The sequence below is a fragment of the Apteryx mantelli genome, chromosome 1, assembly GCF_036417845.1.
Source record: "Apteryx mantelli isolate bAptMan1 chromosome 1, bAptMan1.hap1, whole genome shotgun sequence".
NCBI lineage: Eukaryota > Metazoa > Chordata > Aves > Apterygiformes > Apterygidae > Apteryx > Apteryx mantelli.
The window spans coordinates 29,746,109-29,764,322 of record NC_089978.1 but is presented as its reverse complement, the minus strand read 5'-3'; the positions used below and the strand labels follow the sequence as shown (position 1 = coordinate 29,764,322).

General features: G+C 39.5%; 1 long non-coding RNA gene across 1 annotated transcript; it reads right to left on the bottom strand.

The window, feature by feature from the left end:
• Nucleotides 1-720: 720 nt before the first annotated feature.
• On the bottom strand, nt 721-7,060 carry LOC106489202 (uncharacterized). The gene is made up of 3 exons (XR_001293350.1): nt 6,991-7,060; nt 985-1,089; nt 721-738 (listed from the first exon to the last, which is right to left on the bottom strand). It is a non-coding gene; the product is annotated as an uncharacterized lncRNA (long non-coding RNA).
• Nucleotides 7,061-18,214: the final 11,154 nt, after the last annotated feature.

Below are 18,214 nucleotides of genomic sequence, written 5' to 3'. Positions count from 1 at the left end.
CTATGATAAATATTAGATATTTTGTGGTGCATATTTCCATGAGCTTCTAGATATTTTAGGTGACTGTCTTTTTAAAAATGCAGTAAAATATAAGTAAAATGAAAGCTTTTTCCATCTGCAAATGAAAATACTTAAAAAAAAAAAGTTAAAACCATAATTTCAAAATGTCTGAATGACATGTTCTGACTTTTAAATATTTTCTTAATTTTTTTTATGATTTTATGAAATTTGGACTTCCAAATACTGTAATTTCAGTGCATTTATTATTTTAAGAAAAAAAAGGTCATCTCTGCTCCCAAAACTTTTACTGTTCCTCACTGAAATAAAAGGGTCTGAGGACATAATTAGATCTGACAGCCCAGGTCCCTACCTAGATAGCCATGTACATGCAGCCAGGAGTGCACAGGCTAGAGGCTGCACACCACTGTCATTTGAATTTAGGAGAATGACACAGAGGTTACAAAGGAAAGGAGATAGCTTTCATTAGCTGACTACATTAGGTCTGCTCCTGGGGGCATACATACGCGCTAAAAGACCAGAATACTGGATTAGGCCCAAGTATATAATAAATCAAAATCCTGGAGGATTTCATGTTGTTGTTGTTGTTGTTGTTGTTGTTGTTGTTGTTGTTGCTGTTTTCTTAATAGCTGTTCTGGCTTTTCCTAAATCCATCATCCTTACATGCCAGAATTTCTTCTTTCTAATTTTCATAATAATCTTGACCAAGCATCTTACAATCTATTGCAGACAAAAGCAGCAAAAGGCTATTAGACACTGAGGCAGAGTAAGAACAGGCAAACAGAGAGGATCAGTATTAGGCAAAACGTTGAGGGTGAAAATCTTGGCTATAATGCAAAAAAACATGATTCATTAAAGCTTTGGAGCTTATTCTGGTAGCAGATGCTTGACTAGACAGGAAGAAACAGAAGCACTGGGAGACCAGTGAGGAGCAAATAAAGGCTTAGAAAATCCACTCTGGCTCACCTTTTACCCTGGCATGTATCAGAGATGTTTCACTGTAGGTGATGGAGCTGTCTCATTGAAAGCTGTGTGAGATCAGCGTGCTCTCTTGCAGATCATTTTCTGGGCCTGTAAAACACACATAAACCACAAGCCCTGTAAAACCAAAACAAGCCATAAATCCTATGCAAATAAATTTTTTCACAGAAATCCATTAATTGATCAGCTACCGAGAATCTACAAATCTGATAGGATTTACAAAAGCCCATTTGCTATTAAAACAATTCATATTCCACTAGGAACTTAAATATTGATTTCAAAAGGTAAATTTTTCCTTTAAGAATTGAAAATCCTTGTCTAGAAGGCTGACTGATCAAAAGATTGGACTTAAATTGGTAAGCTTGACTGGACTGGAAAAATAATTTTATAGATTCTCTTTTTTCATTTTCATTTCTAAATGCCTTCAATACTTTTTACTTTTTTACTTTTTACTTATTTACTTCAATACTTTTTAATAGAATTATATTATTATTATTATCATTATTTTTTGGCCAAAGATATTGCTGTGCTAAGGAGTTACCTGTGGGAGTCAGAATGATTATCTGCTAGTATTTTTACTGAGATATGACTTGTTTCTCAGAAAGCTGCTCTTTTTGCAAAAGTGAGAGTTCTACAGTAAGGATTTTGTAATTTTTAAGCATTTGTGAATGGCATTCCTATGGACATTAGGCCTATCTGAGCTGGGGGAATAGTTGTGAAACTGCTGTTTTTTTCTAATTAAATTATGGTTTAATGAGTAAAAGAAAACAAAATATAGAAATTTGAAATTTCTACGGTGAAATATGCTCTAAGCATTATTGAAAGAGGAGGCACATTTTAAAGCTATTTTTTTTCCCTGCAGACTTCATTCTGACTATATTCCAGCAGTTAGTGGTTAGTGGGCTTGCTCCCTAATGACCAGATAGCACAATTTAATAGCATATCTCAGAATATGAAATCATTTCCATATTAGGCCTGAAGCTGATTTCACTTGAAAAAAAAGTGCATATTTGCCATTGACTTCAACAGAAGCTTTGTAACACTAACAGTGTTGTGTGGGTACACACCCAGCAATCTAATAAACCACACAAATGCATCACTATCCTCAACTGTATGATGGCTTCCTATGTCAAAACAGATCTATAATTCATAGAGAAATCCAGTTAATTACAGACAGTAGGCTCTGTTTCACATAGGTCTTGTGTCAGATACTTCATAATTTAATTTAAATGAAATCAGCAGTAGTGATGACTGAGCAGGCAAGAAAAGCAACTGGGATGCGTGACATGGTGTGACAGAGATCAACACAAGTACTGTGTTCTTTCACTTGATGTGTGTTGATTTTTCTGTTAATTTAATGTGTCAGATCAGTAATTACATGTCAGAAAGGAACATGCTACTATTAATTTTCAGGATATACATGACCACCATCAACAGAAACATGCCAGAGAGATGGAATGTGTCAGTGACACATTACTGGAAGCCTTCTATTTTTCATTCAGCATTCATTAAAACCCATTCAGTATTTTACTACATAGAGGCAGATTCAACTTCAAGACTTGCAGCTGTTGATAGGAAAACATGTCTTTGTGTATACAGGGGCATGTGTTTAAAGCAAAAATGCATTCACAGTGCAAATATTTGCAGTATGATATAAAGTGTTTCATTTAAATATTACTTTAAACAGGACCAGTGTCCTGCTGTTACCAGAGACATTTGGTACTTGCAAACCCTTCAGACAATATTTGAAAAGAATGCTGTGTAAATTTGCATTGTATTGTAATAAATGTTCTATTTGTCTAGTTCTGTTACATTGTTTTTGATATAAGTTGCAGTATACTAAGCAAAATGTAATGCAGGGGAGGTTTATGATGCCAAGTCTCAATGCAGCATGCAATGGCACAGTGATTTGTACATATTTGCATTACCCAAGTTGTTTGCAAATAGTAGGGAGCTGATCGAAGTGTAATTTAATTATTCCTTAATGAAACATTTTTGCAGGAAGTTCACTGAACATCTAATTTATCTTAAAGAAGCACTGACATTATGCTTCCCATTCTCCATCTACTTCAGATTTAGAAGAATCCCCAAACCAGATATATTTAAATGTATTCATCTTGCATTTACTTCTGCAAGAAATATAATTTCACCTGGGATGTGTTGTGACATAGATTCCCAGGCTACCTGACCTAACTGAAATCCAAGCCTTCACTAGATATGAATTGCAGCATTTGTGTTTATTTCAGTGAAACAAAGCAGAGGCTCCAGCCTGGAGTTCTTTGTGCTGCCGAGTACTGCAAAGACTGTTTTCTTGTTAGCGGCTACCTGCTTGCTAACTTATTCGGGGTGGGGGAGGCCATATGGAAAGCAATGAAAAGCCTTTATTCTTTTGCAACGTTTGAAGTCATGAGTTACCCACCAGCCTTCTTTGCAGATTAAAGCCTAAATGGCATTCAAAAGCGTCACCAGCCTTTTTAGCTAATATTTTCTGTTAAAATATAGAAAATGAGCATCCATTCTACTTTTATTTTGACGCACTGACTTTCCTTAAGATTTTAGTTGCTGAACTTTGGTTACAACAGCTGGAGGAGCTGAAAAGGGTTAGCTAGGTCATATGAACAGACCTGTGTCTTTTTCCCAGGGCTGCCAAAGAGAACAGAGATGTTACATCATTCTAGTCTTTTTCCTCTGGTTTCAGGTGAAAGGGAAGTTGTTGGAGGGACTTGTTTGACAGTGATGGCACAGAGCCTATGTTTCTATCTTTTCTGTTCCTAATATTACAGCATCTTCATTCTTCTGTTCCAGGCTTAAGTCTGTGCTGACTGGAAAAGCAGTGTGTTAAAAAAAATGCTTAAAATGTAACACCCACCAAAAGAAATCAAAGCCGATCCATGTAAAACCTAAAGTAGAGCTGTTATTAAAGCAATCTAAAAAAATATATCCCCAATTTATCTCTTAAGATTCACACCCTAAATCCAGGTTATATTTATGCTCTAAATCTGCTGATAGGGTTTAGAAAGAGGAATTACTTTATGTAATTTCAGATTCTGCTGACTGCAGATTGTTGTATATATGACTTTCAGTTAACCATAGCAAGACCGGTGAGCTTTAAATGTGTGAAACTAAATTAATTTCCCTGTGCAGATCTGATCACAGAGGATATTCAGTCGTATGTGCCTTCTTGCATTGCTTGTCCCTTAAGTAGTAAAGTCCAAGTCTATGTTTTCTTTTGACTCACTGTATAGGTGATCTGTGTTTTTATGTCATATTCTTGCTTTTTATATCACTTTGAGCCATTAACAGACAGCAGGTTTAAATATCAGCTGCCCATGCATACATAATGTCCTTGCTTCTAGTTCAGACAGGTTTGTGGGTGGTGACCTGTCATAAACGTTATGGCAATACCTCAGTGCTGCCAAGACCTGCTTTACATTAACGCATTATTTTAAATTGCACCGTAGTGTGTTGCAGTGAAAAACTTTCTACCTCTGTGAGAGGCAGAAAAGAGGAGTGGCCTTCGCTACCTCTCGGGCATAGAAAGCATTTAGTACTGTCATCCTAATAAAAAGACATTCCAAACCTCAGCTCTTCCAAAGCTCTTTGGCTCTCTGATGTCCCGGCTACCTAGGTGTTATGACACTTTTACAATGACTGAACAGCTGAGGCCATGGACTCGGGGGGGGGGGGGTAGGATTCACAGCAGTATCCAGAATCCTTAGGCCTAGGATGGGAGAACTGGGACCTCTGCTGGGATTCACAGCAGCAACGAGGCTCAGCGCTAAGACAATAACAGCATGGGAGGGGAGGAGAAGAACGAGCAGGCTACCCCTTGCAGGACTGAGGTGCATAGCTCAGGGCTACTATCTACCTACATATTCATTAATCAAGGCACATCTGTGAGTCAGGAGGTTAGTTCCTGATACTCTCTCCACGGTTTATGCCTTTCTCTTAACACTTTCTCTTTGAAGGAGGAAGGGAAGCTGCCCGCTGATTTTTTTTTGTGATAGAAACCATAATGGCTAAGGCACTTGCCTGGAAGATGGTGGTCCTGAGTATTAGGACTATGTCAGTCTGAAAGTGTATAATCACATAGTCCCCATGATGTGGACGGGTATCTCCGCCTCCAGGTGCCAGGGAGCAGCAAGAGCAGGACTGCTCTGCAAGGGAAGGTGAGCCCAGAGCTGCAGCTGGCAGCAAGACAGGCAAGGCAGAGACCCACAGACAAGGGCCCAGGCCCCCGGTACTCCAACAGGAGGAGCAGAGCAGGTCCAGTGATGGTAACCAGCCAATGGTCCCGATTGCCTGACAAGTCCACAGTGATGGGGCAGGTCCAAGGTTAAGCTGGGAAGGCAAGCCAGTGGGCCAGGGCTGGGGGTGCAAGGCACAAGGGCTGAGGACCCCTGCAGGCCCCCGACTGAAGGCTGGGGCCTGAGCCCAAATGCATCTTCCGAGCCTGGGGGAGGCCCCAGATGAGGCTTCTCCTGGCTCTTTATTACACAGCTCTTCCTCACATGGCTCTTTCCCAGCAGCCTGACCCCAGGTTACAACTGCACCATGCCAGCGCTGGCCTTGAGCACCCACAGCCAAACTCTGGAGGGGGAGAGATGCTGCAGAGCCTGTTGGTGCACTCTGGGCTCTGACAGAAGTCTTTTGGGCATCTCTAGGTATGAGTCATTGCTCCTTCTGTTCTGCCTCAGTGCAGCTAAAACTTAAAATCATAGGACAAGGAGGAAAACAATTTTAAGGGATTAATCTTAAGGGATTCTGACATTGTAAACTGGAGGCACTGAGCAAACAGTGCCTGGAGGTGCAGTTCCAGACCCTCTTAGGGCACCTTATAGATTTTGCATAGCTACTCAGTGTGGAAACCTAAAACTTAATCATGGATTTGGGACACCTGCTGCCTTCCCTCTCTGAGCTGGGCTCCAGGGGAAAGCCCTGTTAAGAGCCCTTATCACTGAAGTTTGATATGAAAAGTCCAAGAATTGCCATCACTACCAATGCTGTTTTGTACTTTGGAGACATAGAGGCAGGGAGCTCTGCATCCCTAACAAAAAGGGTGCCTAAAAGGCACCTAGAGAGCCAGCTAACAAAATGCTGGCCCTGTAGATATGGACAGTAACATACCCGAGCACGTTACTAAGGGTGTTTCCGGAGCACCCTCCTCAACTTAAGCAGCAAAATTCTGCCTACATGACAATTAGTATGGTTGCATCCTTTCCAGAGAAAACCTACTGCAGACTTGCACAAATATAAATCTCTAAATCTCCTGGGTTGCTTAAGGCCAGTCCAGCACCTGGGACAATTCTGTTTTACTGAGTGTGGGGCAGGTCCCCGTTTACTCAGTGAAGATGACATTGGAGTTAAGGCAGCTGTTTAAAATTGATGCTTCTATCAGACCTTTAAATAGCAATTAAACAAAATGTTTTAGTCTAATACATTCAGCTGTTTGTTTTTGGCCTGCTTTCACATTACATCCCTTTCTTCTGTCTGCAGTTAACCTACAAAGTAATAACTGTGTTTCTGATTTCCAGGTATTGCTTTCTTTTGATGTGCCTCACATGAATGCTTGCATTTGTGCCTTCTGGGTGTAACAACATTGATTCACTGTGTTTCAGGTCCTGTTACAAATCAATATTACAGACTATCTTTCCTTGAAAAATGTGTCTGCAAATTGACAGACAGTGGAGAAGGGTGAGATATTTACAGACCTATTGACATTTAAAACAGAAAAGAGCTGCATGCATAATTATGTAGCCAGCATATCATTACCAGTTCTAAAAATATCTTTTTAAAGTTAATTTATACCAAAGAATAAATATTTTTTATTAATATGTGTTTTGCCAAACCATCAGACTGAAAGCCAAAATCAGTACTAAACACACCACTGAAATCCACTTTAAACATTAAACATCTAATTCCTAACTCAGAGTAAATTGCTTACTAAGCAAAGACTTTTTTTTTTTTCAAAATGTTTGGAAAAGCTCTTACCTGAACATTCTCCAGTCTTTTTGATATCCAGTAAGCACAGAAGCTTTTTCTTCACCAAATTAAATTGCTTTGCTTTGAAAGCCTGTTCTGAAGCTCAGGCCTGCAGGTGTTTGACCATGGCTTTCTGGGAAGTCTGCTCTGCATTCTCCCTGGTGCCTGTGTTTGGCAAAATGTTAGGTTCCAAATAATTCTGATTCTGGAATGACTGATTATCCCATTATTAAAGAAGTCTGGTGCCTTCCCAACCCACTCCCACTGACAACCCTCAGTTCACTAGTATTGCAAGACTGGAGGGTGCTGAGTGTTTTGCTTCACTTAATGCTAACACAAAAGCACTAAATTTCTTAAAAGCAAACAAAAAATTACAGGTTATAGGCAAATTATTGAATTAATAGCATTTTGCAATCCTAATTTTGAAAGAATACAGATTTTAGGGTCAGTTCATGTGCACATGGAATGTTTTAAGCAATATAAGAAGCCCACATGAATATCTGTACATGAAAGATTTTATCCCTAACATAAACATGGGATTTCTAAAGGTATTTATGTAGATTATGCTTATATGCAGGGACATACTCAGGGAGAAGTAGACCTCAAATGGAGCCTCTAGGCTCAGTTGAAAAAAAAATACAAAACATTTTATTTCTATAAAATAAAATTAAGATGACATGTATACTATCTTTAGATATATTCCTTGAATGTTGTGCTTTATTTCATAATATCCATTTCCAAAGTTGAAAATTAAGTGGTTACAAGCTTTAAATAAATAAGTCAGTTATTACTCATGATTTGCAAAAGTCTGAGCTACCCAAAATACTTATTTATGGCAATGAGAGGTGAAAAAGACATGTTAAAGAATGCCCTTATTTAAATTAAATATAATGCTAAATCAAATCCATCTTTACAGAATAAAAGTACCATATATAAATAATTATTGAATTTAAGATCATTAGGAAGCTCATATGCTTATATTCTGGTATTTTATGTATACCATGTATGTCTGTGAGATGGAAAGATATTTTGAAAGAGTGCATGATTGCACTTGGCTTTTACTATTTTAATGCATATAAGTTAAACATTAACACAAGTTATACATTCATCAGTCAGGAGTGGTTTAGGCTTTTGACCAGATGGATGGTCTGGAAGGGCTGTCAGTGTGCTTTACATGACTATTTTTTTAAGATTTTTATGATATTGCTGTTGTTAAATCTGTGCTTTTCAAAGACACTGCATAGAAAGGCTAGTTTCTCAAAATGATCTTCTACTTATAAAACTAGAAGAGAAATCATGAATGTATACAAAATGGAAGCTGTTTTGAGACTCTAGAAAATAATACTGATATGAGGATCTCTTAATATAAAGTTTCCCAACATTTTTACACATGCTGATATAACCAGGAAACAGAAATGGGTCTGAATAATGGCATGCCTTTTATTTATTAAAGATCCTGCTTTATGGTACTATATGTCAATTGCTCAAAATTCCAGTCAATTGTAGCTACAAATATACAAATATGAATGTGTGATTACAGCTGTAGTGATACTGAACAGTCCAGCCAAGTCAGTTTGTGAACATATTAGCAGTTACTGAAAAATGTCAGCCCCCTCATGTTCACAGCTCTTTTCCTGCCATCAGAGTTTACTAAATTTTCAGCTACTGTCAGCAATACTAATTGTTCTTCTCCTATAGAAAAGATAATCATATTAATTACATGACAAACAAAGGTCTAAAACAGCACAAAGGAGTGATTCACAGTATGCCTCTGATTTTTCTTTTTGTTCTATCCAGCCACCCTCCATGATACATTAATTAGTACATGTAAGGCTTTTTTATCCATTTTTGCTTTGATTTGTAGCCTATTAGCCTGTGATTTGTTTCAAGAATGTTGTCAGGACACATAATGGCACTTTTAAATCTTCACTGGCTGCCTGCTAATCAAGCTGCCTACTGTCTATGAAGAGCTGTTCTTGGCAACAGGCTTCAAACAAATCAAGGTGCAAAACTGTTCAGTTTCTTATAAGAGATGCAGAACTGTGCAAGCAGATACCCGAAACGATCCAGTGCATGATCAGGAAAGTTATCCTGGAGATGATCTTCAATGAAGCCTTGACAAGTGGAATAAATCTTTTACAAGTCCCAGTGTCTAGGGTCAGGTCATTAACTTCTAATGTTCATATGAGAGAGAAACCATTAGACAGAATGGTAGTTATCAACAACCCACTGCCAGGATACTAAGGTTTCTGTTGTTTGAGCTCTTGAGGTCTTTGATGCCTTCGAATAATTTCTGTCACTTTGGAACCTGAAATTTCTAATGGCTGGCAGCTGGAAAGAACCTCAGGGTTTTGTTTGTAATTGTTTTACAACAGTCTGCCCCAGGCAAAATGCTTTCATATTGACAAGACCCCACTTTACAAGATATGTTACACTAAATTATGTTTGGCACGCTTTGTAAACAGAAAAAGGCTCTTGCCAGAGAAAAGAGGAAGAAATTCCATTATTGAAAGGAAAAAAGACACTGGACCCCATGGCAGGGAAAAACAGCCATGCATATATCACATAGGATAGATGCTAAAATTAAGCACTGGCAGTGTAGTTATCTACACTGGAGAGAAAGATGCCCTCATAAGGAGTGATTCAGTTCTTCCTAAAAAGGAGTCAGAGTAATCTAACTACTTCTACTTCCTGCATGCTCTAAAGGAAGTCTAGACAAGATGTCCAGATGTAGATGGGATCACATAAAGCTTGACACCTGTTACCTAAACCAGTAAAGATCAGATATATTATATTGAATCCAAAAGGAAAATGAAATATTTGAGCAGTAGCAAAGCATGGGTATTTTAAGAGCCAGGAAACAAGCAGACTCAAGGCAGATAGAATAGCCATAGCATTCATTCTCTTCTATCCAAAACACAAGTAAAAGTTTAGTGGCTTAAATGATGGAGACTAATGTTTTCAAAGGAGCTTCAAGACTTTCCGTAGATCCCCAGATCTTATGTCTGTGTTACAGGAAGGGAGGTCTAATCCTACGCTACCCATAATGGAAATTAGGTACCTAAGTCGCCTGGTATGGCATTCTAGAAGGAATCAGCACAGTAGCAAAGAGCAGCAGAAGACATTTCTAGCCAACATTCTGCCAGTGTTTTTAAGTGGCATTTCCTAAAATACCAGCTTTGCACAAAGCCTGAACCAATGTCTATTGCAGTCAGTGAGAATCTGTTTTGATTGGAATCAGTTGTTTGGGGGTCCCTGTAATTTTGGAGTTTCAGTTTCACAAAAGTGAAAGTCTTGAGTATCTTTAGGTGTATTTATTCATATAAATTAAATACTTCTTTTTAAACAGCACAAAATACATTCAGGTACAGATTCAACAGAACATTTTAATCTTAACATCGCTACCATTAATTTTAATGCCTAAAATACATCCTTAAGGAAAATGTCAAAGGATTTAGGAGTGCAAACACTTTGTTAGCCTCTGGCCATCATATGTTTTATCACATTTCTAATGTATGAAATATTATGTTGAATACATGCACCATAAAGGTTAACCTACTTAATTTGAAAGGGAAGCAAGACTGCAAATCCCACTGATTGTGCCGCAGGAAGGGTCAGTTTAAAACAAACAAAAAAGGAAAGCAAAAAGCCGTTGCATCTCTGAGACTGGTGCAATCTAGTGCTCTTCAAAAGCAAAATATTTACTCTTCCAAAGTGGTGCTTAAGCCCAAGATGAGTGCTACCAGAATTTCATAGTATTCAAAGAGAGCTGAATTCAGAGGCAGGAAATTCTTTAAATATGCTTTGCCACTGATCAGAAAAACTCAGCAGGGGACAAAGAAAGCAGTACCTTCCAGAGTGTGGTTTCTTGATAAAAAAGACTGGGCAACAGTAAGGTTAGGCAAACTGAGAGCTGCATTAGAATACCTGAAACTTAAGGCTATATTCAAATCCTTCTTCTCACCTTCTATCCTTCAACCAACTTTCCACTGTAACATGCTAATGGTATTTAGCCCACATTTTACAGTTAATATTCATGAACTGAAGAGGAGGAAGTCCATTCACAAGGTCACAGGTTAAAGCCTGAGATTTCATGACAGTCATCTTATCAGAGATCACTGACTCGATTTTTAAAGCACGCAGACAGTCCGTGGGCTTTCTGGCTTTCGCTTATATTTCTAAGTGAGTGAAGTCAATACTTAGAGATTTTTAATGAGTCATTCCCCATCTAAATATTCTTCCTTGGTACTAGGCTGATTCATAAGCAGGGAACCAGGCTTTCAGTTTCATAAAGTTAATACAAGTGCCTTCTAGGCCTTCAGTTTAATAAGGCTGAGCTAAGTCTGTTCTTTAAAATCCTTACTAAAGGGATTGAAACACTTTTGGCTCACAGTTGTTACTGCTGACAATCTAATCTACAGATTACTCAAAAGAGCTTTGAATCAACACTTGGTGGGTTCTGCCCTATCTGATTTAATAACTAGTTTTATAAAAACAGATCTGTATAGATATGCGTAACTGCTGAAAAATAAAATAAAAGTTTTTCTAAGGAACTAATACTCATGTTCCAGGACTTTTCTGAATTTATTACTGCCAGCATTCTGTAGAACAAAACAATTCTTTTCACATGTGATTGCTCCCATTATGATTAAATGTAAAGTTATATGATCTTTTCAAACACTGTTTTTTAATTTCCAGGAAAAATTGCACACTCAGCATGGAATTGCCTTACAGACACGTATTTTTAGAATAGCCATGCACAGTAATATTCTATAAACCTCATTTAAATGAAATATTTCTTCTAGCTTTATCCTGGGCACTTACGGGTGTTCTGTGGATGGAATATACAGAAGTACGATTTGAAAATATCCTTCTACACTTATGGCTTCCCCTATCATTGCTTCTTTATCCTGCTGAGTTTAGGAAAAGACTTGCTGACATGCCATCAAACAGCAGGGCACATAAAATTGTTGTGGTGTATTTTATTAGCAGGGATGTTAGTGTGGAAACAGGTCCTTATTTGCTCTATGTTTTATACCTTAAGCCTTCTTTGGGGGATCTCTGACCACTTCTAAGAGATCCATAAAAGGTTACTAAGAATTAAGCTCATTGTCAGTGTGTTTACCTCTGCTTTAGAAGGAGAAATGTGTAGGGGCCCAGAAATTAAACATAGCTGAAACCCAAAGTTCTAAGCCTACACTCTGCTGATATACATATAGAACTGCATATTATTGTTTCTAATGATACACAAATGGACTGTGGAAATGCAGAGGGAGAAGCAAAACCCAGAGACAGCAGTCAGGATGAGGACTGGTGCATGAAAATATTCAAGCCACCAAGGACTAATGAACGGATCCATGAAAAGACAGGTGGAAGGACTGTGTATCTATGTTTTGCCCCTCTGTGGAGGTAGAGATACTTGACCTGGCAGGGTAAATTAGCCCTTGTGGAACTGAACACTACAGCTGAGTGCTTCTGACTCATGAACTACGCTGCACTGTACCATGCAGTACAGACATGACCTAAGTCTGCATACCTGCTGTCTTATATAAAAGGTACCTCATTTTTTCACAGCAAGATTTCCTGCGTGTATACAGCTCTGTCTTTCTGTTTGCTCAGTCCTATCTTTCCTAAGGAGACAATCAGTCTAAGATTAGAAAAATAGATTTTTTTTTTAACAAAATGGCTTGTAAAGCTTTCTACAAAGCTTCAGCAGATCTTTAATGCTGTTATTAACTTGCAGATAGAGTTTCTTGATTTAAAAAAAATATTTGCTGCTTTCCAAAAGCAATCTCTTTTGTTTTGCTAGGTTTCCTTTGGTCTATATATCTCACTTCCAGTTCAGTACACCAAAGCCAATGATTTTAGAAGAGATAGCAATGTCCCCACACTCTGCAGGTTTTATTTACTAAATAAGGAATAAAGAGAAGAGGAAGCTTTGCCAAAACTGGCTCTATCTGGGTTCTGATCCTAGTCAAATTCAGAAAATTTAAGAAACCTCCCTCAGCTCTGGAGACAAAATCCTGAAGCATCCATATAACATAAATCATTTTCATCTCATAAGAAAAATATCCTCTCTATAGAAGATTACAGCTACTGAGTTCAGAATCAAGAAGTGAATAAAGTAATTTTTGAACAAACTGCAAAGTGCACAGTTTGAACTCCAGTCTAAAGCATTCACCCACAACTGAAGGAAAGGAGAAATATTTAATTTACAAATTTTGAGGGACTTTAATTGGACACAGGAAGGTGTGGATTTTGTAACAGATATAACAGTATAATATATTGGAAATTACATTTTCTTATTGTGCGTCAATGTAGTTGGACTTCCTAAGGTAGGTAGACATCTATAAGGTGGCTGCACATAGGAGGATGTTGGATAGAAAAAAAACATATGGGGTTAGATCCACAGAGCTGCCTAAACTGGGTCTGAAGTGGAATTTAGATGTGTAAATACAGAACTTTGATTCTCTAACATCACAGATATCCTTATTTTCTCCAGTAAAATTCCCTAAAGTTCTTCTCTAGACCTCTCCCAGCCAAGTCAGCATCTGTATCATGCCCAAGCCCTCTCTGGATGTCCAGTCTAGTAAACTCAGAAGTAAGTAAACTTTACCTTTTTACAGACACCTAATCAGCACAAAACCCATTGTTTAAGAATAACAATGATGATGTGCTGCTCCTGTACAATTTTCTAGTTGTTACAGTAACGCTCCAAAGATGCAGAAAGCTCAGGTTCAATAACCTCCTCTGCCTGTGAGACTGACAGTTATAGTTCCCACCTCTTAGAGATGTGTTGTACCTGAAAGGCGAATCTGTTCCGATGTGGGTGCCTTTCCCCTTTTCAGTGTGCTACACTCTAAGTAGCAGAAGTGTCTCGTTGGGCCAGACATAAGGAGCAAGTGGGACCTTCGAGAGTGGGACATTACTGCACTGAAGATGTGATACATGAGTTCTAGTCAGGTTAAACATGTTAGTCTGTTAAATAGACTGGGTTTTTTTGTACTTTGTATGAAACAAAAACTTGATGAAATTTGTCCCTTCATAGATCTTTTTCCAACTATAAAAAGGATTACTGCTCTCATGGAAAGACAGAATCACAGAATCACAGAATGGTTGAGTTGGAAGGGACCACTAGAGATATTCTAGTCCAATCACCCTGCTCAAGCAAGGTCACCTAGAGCACATTGCACAGGACCCTGTCCAGACAGCTTTTGAACATCTCCAAGGAAGGAAACTCCACAACCTCTCTGGGCAACCTGTTCCAGTGCTCTGTCACCCTCACAGTGAAGAAGTTTTCCCTCATATTCAGATGGAACTTCCTGTGTTTCAGTTTGTGCCTGTTGCCTCTTGTCCTATTGTGAACACCACTGAAAAGAGTCTGGTCCCATCCTCTTGACACCCTTCCTTCGGATACTTTATACATTGATAAGATCCTCCCCAGTCTTCTCTTCTCCAGACTGAATAGCCTCAGCCTTTCCTCATATGAGAGATGCTCCAGTCCCTGCATCATCTTTGTAGCCCTACACTGGACTCATTCCAGTAGCTCCATGTCTCTCTTGTATTGGGGAGCCCAGTATTGGTCACAGCACTGCAGATGTGTCCTCACCAGGGCTGAGTAGAGGGGAAGGATCACCTCCCTTGACTTGCTGGCAATGCTCTGCCTAATGCAACCTAGGACACTGCTGGCCTTCTGGGCCACAAGGTCACATTGCTGGCTCATAGTTAACTTGTTGTCCACCAGCACTCCCAGGTCCTTCTCCACAGAGCTGCTTTCCAGCCAGACAGCCTGCAGCATGTACCGGTGCATGGGGTTATTCCTCCCTAGGTGCAGGACCCTGCACTTGCCTTTGTTGAACTTCAGGAGGTTCCTCTCCGCCCACCTCTCCAGTCTGTTGAGGTCCCTCTGAATGGCAGCACAGCCCTCTGGGGTATCAGCCACTCCTCCCAGTTTTGTATCGTCAGCAAACTTGCTGAGGGTGCACTCTGTCCCTTCATCCAGGTCATTGATGAAGAAGTTGAACAAGACTGGACCCAGTACTGACCCCTGGGGGACACCGCTAGCTACAGGCCTCCAACTAGACTCTGCGCTACTGATCACAACCCTCTGAGCTCTGCCATTCAGCCACTTCTCAATCCACCTCACTGTCTACTCATCTGTCCCACACTTCCTGAGCTTGCCAATGAGAATGTTATAGGAGACAGTGTCAAAAGCCTTGCTGAAGTCAAGGGAGACAACATCCACTGCTCTCCCCTCATCTACCCAGCCAGTCATCCCATCATAGAAGGCTATCAGACTGGTTAAGCATGATTTCCCCTTGGTGAATCCATGCTGACTACTCCTGATCACCGTCTTATCCTTTACATGCTTAGAGAGAGCATCCAGGAAGAGCTGCTTCATCACCTTTCCAGGGATGGAAGTGAGGCTGATTGGCTTGTAGATCCCTGGGTCCTCCTTCTTGCCCTTTTTGAAGACTGGGGTGACATTGGCTTTCTTCCAGTCCTCAGGCACCTCTCCTGTTCTCCATGTCCTTTCAAAGATGATTAAGAGTGCATCCCGTCAGGGCCAATGGGCTGTGTTGTTTCTCCAGCAGATATCAGGGTGGTTAAAGTCCCCTATGAGAACCAGGGCCTGTGATTGTGATGTTACTTCCAGTTGTCTGTGGAAGGCCTCATCTACTTCTTCTCCCTGATCAGGTGACCTGTAGCAAACACCAACAACAGTATCACCCATGTTAGTCTGACCCTTAATCCTTATCCATAAGCTCTCAACCTGCTCACTATCCACCCCTAGGCAGGGGGAATACATTCCAGTTGCTCTCTCATATAGAGAGCGATTCCCCCATCTACTAGAGTTTACAGAGAGGAGGACATTTTACAAAAATAAAATTTTACAATGTAGATGTTGTCTTCCTCAAATAATTTGGAAATGATTAAAATCACTACTTCTTTTTTTCACATAAAAATATCATATTGCAAGATTTACGGTATTCCTCCTCATGAAATTCAAAACTAGTCACCTTTTGCAGCTCCACTCACTCTGCGTAGAAGCACAGAGTGCACAATGATTTCTTGAGAGAAATTTGTGTTCATTTTGGAAAAGAGCAGTTAGCTATTTTTTTATTTTTTTGGGGGGTACCATTTTGTCCTTTGGGGGCAAAGCAGTTGGAAATGTGAACAAAATCTGAAATATCTCATCAGAAAAGCACAGCCAGATGCATATCTGCAACAAAGAAAGCAAATGCTTTGTCCATCTAATTTAGTTGGTCTATTTCTTGCTGGCTGCTCACTCTCCCATTTTTCTAGAAACATGAAAGGTCTCATTTTTCTTCTTTAAGCTCCCCTACTTCATCAGCTGAAGTATGACTGACAGTTTTTGGGAGCTGGTTTTATGTATTATGTCCCCTTTCTGTTTATCACTATTGTTCACAGCAGTGCATAACTGAAAAGAATAAAATTCTGAGTCATTAGAAGCAGATCCTGTCAGCCATTTCTTACCTGAACAGAAACCCTTATGTGTGTGTGTTGTACTGTTTATTACAAGAGCACTGTTTGGATAAAGTGGAGTGCCTGCTTATTGGAGAGGTTGTTTGCAAATAATATTTGGACTATTTAAGATGCTTTCCTAAATAAACATGGTTTAGGCAATCATTCCTTTTGAATGTGTATGTGCCTGCCTGTGTGCCTACACTTTCTAATTACTTCTGGCCAGTTTCAGACAAATCTGAAATTGCAGGAAAGGTCTCACAGTTCTTAAAAATTTCATGAGCACAGACAACTGCATAGAGAGGCACTATATGTGCCTTGGCAGAGAGAAAGGCTGCAGGTGGAGGTCACAGGGCTGTCATACATTGATTGCATGGATCCCCAGCCCCCAGAACAGGTTATTTCTGAGTGCCTACAGTATTAGACAGCTGAAAAGCCAACAACTGCACACAAATATGTAGAAAGCCAAGCTTCAGTAATTCTATTGCACCGAAAATATGCTGTTTGGCAGATATGTTAATTATGAGTCAGCCTCAGACTGTCGTAACCCTTCTTCAACAATATCTATCTTGGCTGTCTGTTCTAAAAGACAGTGTTTATGAGAAGTGTAATGCAAGTTTCTAAGTTCTTGAAAATCAACAGTGATCCTGAGTTCTGAGACTATGCTCAATCCAAGTTGTAGATCTGGTCCTTAGCAAACACAAAGGTGTCTCCTTCTTTATGCATAAGCCAAAACTTCAGATCCCATCAATCAAATCAGTACTGGAACAAACAGTGTTGGAGCTCAAAGCAGTTGCTGTAGGCCAGCAGATCACAGCAGTTCCATATGTTTATCAGTTAATCCACAATTGGCCTAGAACATCAGGAGGTGAGATAAAATAAGTATCCAGCCTGTCCCTAGACTTCTCAAACCTGCATATGATTTCTCCACTCCTCTTGAACCCCATCTTCCCCCTATTCAGACTGAAATATTATTCATTCCTATTTCTGCTCTATCAGTACACTCAGCAGAGTCTGGGAAATTATAGTTGACCAAATATAGGTTTTGAATCTAGATGAATAGTTTTCTCAACTCAGTTGACAGTGTTCACCAAATGTACATTGACTACTATGGGAGCTGAGACATTTACATAACATGTGGTTATCTCTATTGTAGATACTTAAATGTAGGTGTCTGAATCTGAATTCTCCCCTTTAAGTCAAGTCAAAAGATGTGCTGAGTGTGCTGCAAAAGTGAGAAGTTCTCCTTGGAAAAGGAAAGCTTTCATTGCCTCCATTGCACATATGGGAAGAAAACTGCAAGAAAAGATTCAAATACTTGCTAGGTCAAGTGAAGTGAGAAAAAGTTCAGGCCATGTTTAGCAACAACAGAGGTTTCCCTGGTGCCCTCTGAAAACTGCTGAGGAAAAAAAAAACGTTGGAGGTGTCTGCAGAAGAAGATGGACAAGAAACAATACTTTTAGCAGACTACCAATGGAGTTCTGTCGTGGAGAAGCAGAAACAAACTAGGTAAGCAGTGGTTGAAGTCAGTTCATTGTAATATGCAGGTTAATGAGGCTCAGGACATAAGGTCAAGGGTGACATGGATGTGTTCCATGTAGCGGACATGGAGCTGGAATGAAGAGGATTACATTATGCACAAGATAAAGCAACAAGTGCAAGCCCACTGCCAAGGATCTTCCTCTGTTCTGGCATTTCTGGATGTGGTACTACCAGAGTTATTATTACTGTGGTGGCAATCAGGCTG